The sequence below is a fragment of the Mirounga leonina genome, unplaced genomic scaffold, assembly GCF_011800145.1.
Source record: "Mirounga leonina isolate KUSES-001 unplaced genomic scaffold, KU_Mleo_1.0 Mir_368, whole genome shotgun sequence".
Taxonomy (NCBI): Eukaryota; Metazoa; Chordata; class Mammalia; order Carnivora; family Phocidae; genus Mirounga; species Mirounga leonina.
In genome coordinates, this window is record NW_023270711.1 from 75,982 (window position 1) to 82,397 (window position 6,416).

Consider the following 6,416-nt stretch of genomic DNA (forward strand, 5'->3'; position numbering starts at 1 on the left):
GTACCTGTCAGAACGGATACAATTAAAAACACTAGAAATAGCAAGTGTTGGCAAGGATGTGGAGAAAAATTAACCTTCATTGAACTATTGGTTGGAATGCCAATTGATGCAACCATTTGGAAAACAGTATGGAGGTTCATAAAAATATTAAACATAGAATTCCCATATGATCCAGTAATTCCAGTACTTAGTATTTACCAATGAAAATGAAAACACTAATTACAAAAGATATATGCATCCCTATGTTTATTGCAGTATTATTTACAATAGCCAATATATGGAAGCAATCTATATGTTCATCTACAAATGAATGTTTAAAGAAGATATTATATGCACAAAAACAGACACATACAACAATGGAACATATTAGACAGCCCACAAATATATATATATTTATGTATATATATTTATATATATTGAAAGTTTATATATAAAATATATATAATGAAATCCCATATATATGATATATATGTATATACATAAATATATATGTATAAATATAATGAAATATTACTCAACCATGAAAAGAAGATTCTGGCATTTGCAACAACATGGATGTTTCTAGAAAGCATTATGCTAAATGATATAAGTCAGAGAAAGACAAACAACCATATGGTTTAACTCATATGTGGAAATTAATAAACAAAACAAACAGAGAATAAAAAGCCAAACAAAAAAATGGATTCATGAATGCAGAGAACAAACTGGTGGTTACCAGAGGCAAGTGGGTGAGACTGAACAGGTAAAATAGTTAAATAGGATTAGTAGTACACTTATTGTAATGAGCACGGAATAAGATATAGAATTATTGAATCATCATATTACACACTTGAAACTAATATACACTGTATGTTAATTACACTTAAAGGAAAAAATAAATAAATAAAGTAGTAACATAGACAACAGTATCTAATAAGCAAATGATAGAGTCATTAATTTTACCCTAACTGTTTTGATCTTAATATCAGAGAGATTCTTATTAGTTTCTCTAATTATTCTGGAAATTTTATTTGATATATAATCATTATTTTTAAAAGTTTGCTATTTTTTTCAGATGTGTCATATCCTTTATGGAGTATTTATTTTAGTTGAACAAATCTTTACCTGCATTATATGATCCTCTTTAGTTTTGGTAGTATTTCTTTCAGGTGTAGAGGGTTTTTTTTTTTTTTTTTCCTGCATTAAAGCGTATGTCTTTTAAATTTGTAATTCAAATATTTTGCTACTGTCAGTTATCCCCAAATGAGAGAACTTACTACAAGATCTGATTATGGGTAAGAACTTGTCCATTTTCAAATTTCACTCTTGAATGCAAGGTAAAAGCAATTGAGTAAGCTGGAAACACTTTTCATTCTACAAAAAAAAAAAAATGATAAAGGGCCCCTTATCGGTTGAGCATCTGACTCTTGATTTTGGCTCAGGTCCTTATCTCAGGATCCTGAGGTTGAGCCCCTTGTTGGACTCTGCGCCCAGCAGGGAGTCTGCTTAAGATTCTCTCTCCTTCTCCTTCTGCCCCTTCTGCTCAAACTCTCTCTCTTTCTCAAATAAATAAATAAATCTTTTTTTTAAATAGATAAAATTCTTGGGAACCAGGAATAACTCCAGGATTCCTTGAATTTCCTAGACAGATCACTTGACCTTTAAAGGGACATTCATCTAATTGGAGCTTAGGGAAATAAATCACAATGTATGAGGGTGGAAAACACTGTCCAGTACTAGAGGAATTTTTAAAATATAGGGCATCCTAAAAGAAAAATAGGGCATCCTATAAAGTAACAAAAAGCCCTCTTTACCTTGGCATTAATCATTCTTCAATATATTTATTTATAAATTGAAAACAAGCTACAGTATGATGTGCATAGTATACTAGATTTTTGTGTCATAAGTATTGTAAATTTCTATTTATTTTATTCACTTGTGTTCCCAGCCTTTTACAAAGAAAATCAAAAACATCAAATAAACACTGGATCTATATACAGGAAACCATTCTAAATTGTTAACCTATATAAGCAAAAGAAAATAGGGTAGACAAGAAAAGTGAAGTCTTGTAATTTCTAAATGTTTATCTTCTTATATACCTTTGATTTATGAAAAACATGGCAAAATTTATTTTTAGAAGTGAAATAACATGAATTAAATCCTATGATTATATAATCATATGGACTACATGAAACTGTAACTGAGCAGTGTTTGAGTGAACGGTACCTGGTGACTGGAGAAAGGTGATGTACAGAGACATGAGTTTTTCAGTGAGTTCTAAGACTCTGCCTTTAGGAAGTGATGCCTACAGAGATACCCTGAAGGAAAAACAACAGACTGATTGCTGTGTGTGGGGGGTGCAGTGGAAGGGGCAACATGTACCATGGCATGTGGGGGAATGAGCAGGACAAGCACATGGTGATAAGACAGCCTGGTGAGGCTTTACCTTTGACAAGAGAAGGAGCAAGGCACTGAGTGACAGGCCATGTAGGGTTTCTTGGTCAGGAGGACTTATTTAGTTTACATCCTTAAAGCAGGACAAAAATATTGATCTGTTTTTTTTTTTTTTTAAGATTTTATTTATTTATTTGAGAGAGAGCATGAGAGGGGGGAGGGTCAGAGGGAGAAGCAGACTCCCTGCCAAGCAGGGAGCCCGATGCGGGACTTGATCCCGGGACTCCAGGATCATGACCTGAGCCAAGGGCAGTCGCTTAACCAACTGAGCCACCCAAGCGCCCCGATATTGATCTGTTTTAAGCAAGAACTATATTCTGTAAAACATCACCTCTGGTTGTGGCATGCAGTTCTCATTGGACTATGTCCTGAGAAAGGGACAGACCCTTGAAGGTATTCACATATGGATATGTTGTAGTTCAAGTTCTGGTGACGTCTAAGGGCATGGAAATATGTCAATATATATTTTGAAATAATTTGGAAACAAAAATCAGAATTTGTGATGGATTTTTTCTTTTCTTTTTTTTCTTGGAATAAAGCTGGACTTCAGTTTCCCATAATTAAATTTCACAATCCAAGTCTGTTTTCACCAAGAAATAATCAACAAAGCAGATATTTTTACATGAAATTCAGTACACTAGTATTTCAAAGAAACACGTAAGTACAAAATTAACATTAAAAATATAAAAGATAACATTTATTATAACACATTTACGCCCCAGAAAAAGCAACAGCCAGACAAATAAGATGTTTACAATTTCAGGAAGTTCCTTAAACACTTATAAAAGTTATTTTGATACATGATGTCTTCTCAGTTCACAAAACTATGTGTTTGAATATACGATCTCAATTTAAAAAGCAACATGTAAGTAAATGTTCTCTCTATAAAATATTTCTAACTTCCTATACATTCTGTGAAATTTCATAAAACATTCTTGTACTTTTGTAATCAAAATATAATTAACTATAATTTGACTTTTATTTTGAGGTTTTCTCATTTTTTTAATACTTAAACTTATATCTGAAATTTTTTTATGCTCTTACACTGTTTGATGAAGATCACCAGCAGGATAGAATTTGAGATTCCATGATAATCTGCTTTAAGGCACCCTGTTGGAAGGAAATGTGGCACTTACTATTATTACTAGGATTACACCTTTCCTATGAAACCAACTTTGTTGCAGTTTTTGAAAGTAAGAACAAAGAATTTACAAAAATATAACAATGGGATGAGAATGAAGGAATTGAATAGGCAAGCTTCTTTTATATGTCTTTATTTTTTTGGAGATAGTAAATTTTTTTTTTTAAGATTTTATTTTTTTGACAGAGAGAGACATAGCAAGAGCAGGAACACAAGCAGGGGGAGTGGGAGAGGGAGAAGCAGGCTTCCCGCAGAGCAGGGAGCCCGATGTGGGACTTGATCCCAGGACCCTGGGATCATGACCTGAGCTGAAGGCAGACGCTTAACGACTGAGCCACCCAGGCGCCCAGTAAATTGTTTTTAATTAAATACATTTTTGGATTATTTAAGTGGTAGCCTTTTTAATGAAAATAGATAACAATAGTAAAAGTAATTAAAATATATAACAATAATAATTTGTTCCCTAATTTATAAAAGTAATAGTTATCTTTCATAAAACAATGTTCTAGTTCAACATCTTTTTTAGGTCTTTAAATTGCAACTGGAGTAAGTAACATACTCTCTTTGATGAATGTCTCAAAAACACCCATGGCCCCTGGTTTGAACTGGCATTAAAAAAAAAAAAAAAATTCCAGTTAGAGCTTTGGGATGACTAGCATAATAAAGAAGTGGAAGATTTAGATATAAATTCTGCCAAAAATTAGGTAAATATTACTATATTAACAGGATAAATAATTATCTGTTCAATTGTGGGTGGTTAAGTACATGTCATACAAAATATACCACTTTGGTATATTGCCTATTTTGAGCTGAAGTCACTTGAGAGACAGAATATGCAGGAAGAGCTCTCTGACTTCCCTCTTTCTACCTCAGGAGGTCATAGCACTTCCTATGAAAGGTGCACACCTGGGCCCAGGCAGAGAACATTCTTATCACTGTAGATTGGGAGTTGAGGTTGAAATGCACCTGTAAAACAAACCTACCAAAACGACCCTTGTGTCACTTTCCCATAATTTACTGCTCAAGCCTATCTGTCTTGTCACATACCCACAATTTCTCCTTCTTTGTTTAAAAAGGTATATAAGCTTTTGGGCCAAAATGCTTCTTCAGGTTCATTTTCCTTTTGAAGACACCTATGTGCACATGGAAATTAAAATAAAATGTGTATGCTTTTCTTCTGATAATAGGTTTCATGTCAGTTTAATACTTAGTCTTAACCACAGAACCTAGGAAGGTAGAATGAATTCTTCCTCTCCTGCAGTAGGATGGCATACAAAACAACAGCGCATTGGTACGGAATGTTTCCCTGTTACTGTGAGAATTGTACGTAGCTTTTGATATTTCAGTGGGAAAGGAAGTGTTAGAAAAAAATGATGTATGGCACAAGTTTTTCATTTATATGTATAGGTAATTTATACAATATTTTCCATCAACGTGTTCTGTTTTAAAAATAAAAACTAAGAATTCAAGAAAAATATACTTTTGATATATACTAGTGTAAGGAAAATTTTAAGCATTGGCATTTGTAAGAAACTCTTGATTTTGTTATATACTTTTGCCATTAAAATAAATTATTTAAAATCTTAGTTGCTTAAAATAATGCCTCTAATAATATAATCTACATATCAGTTAACTGGGGATCTTGTTGAGCTGCATACTTTCATTTAAGAGGTCTGTGCTTAAATAGGCCATTCTAACAAAGCTCCCAGATTATTCTGATGCTTCTTGTGCACTGATCACACTTTGAATGGAAAGACTTTAGGAGGTGATCAAGTGGAAAACACTTATGCTAAAAAACTTTGAAATATGTATTTCCTTTAGCTCTCTTGTCATCCCATTTCTTACTAATTTTAGTATTTGAAAAATGTAAAGCTTTTTCATTAACAAAAGAAGGTAAACAGTGAAGGAAAATCTGGTTTGGGTCTCTTTTTTCTATTTTTTTCTTCTCTCCTTCTGAATTAAATTAGTTTATTTAGCTTGAATATTTTATAAAAATCTAAGAGAGTTGATACTTGCTTTACCATGATAGATATCCCATTACTGTACTGCCCAGATCTAAGTTTTTCCTTTCCTTCTCCCTCTACATCTTTTTTTTTAAGATTTTATTTATTTATTTGACAGACAGAGACACAGAGAGAGAGGGAACACAAGCAGGGAGAGTGGGAGAGGGAGAAGCAGGCTTCCCGTGGAGCAGGGAGCCCAATGTGGGGCTCGATCCCAGGTCCCTGGGATCATGACCTGAGCCAAAGGCAGATGCTTAACAGTCTGAGCCCCCCAGGTGTCCCTCTCCCTCTACATCTTGATCTTCTTACCTCTGCTAATATTTTGAAATTGAATTATCAAGAAAAATCTGAATCATCCAGTATTTTCCTATTTTTCTAATGAAATTTTCCATTTATATTTACATGAATAATTAAAAAAAACTATTTTAAAAATAGTGCTGGCTTATCTATGTATTTAATACATGTTAATTTAGTAAATTATATTCATGGTCAAAATGATATGTTTATAATAGAACAACTACCAAATGGAGTAACACTGCTACATTCAACAGAAATAATCTTTGGTTCATGATTATTGATGAGGTGTAATTATGAAAATAGTCAACTGACCTATGGGACTAAACCAGCCCATTTTCCTATTGTGAATGACTTGTGGGCAGGGAGCTTGTGTGCTTTATCTCTTTATTATTATGACATTGCACTGACATTTTTAAACATAGCAATTCTAGAATATCTATTGTAGTAGAATTCAAACCAAAATGAAAAGTACTGAGAGATGTCCTCATTAGGTGGTATCAATTTTATAATACAATTTTCAATATTTACCATTTGCAAATGTG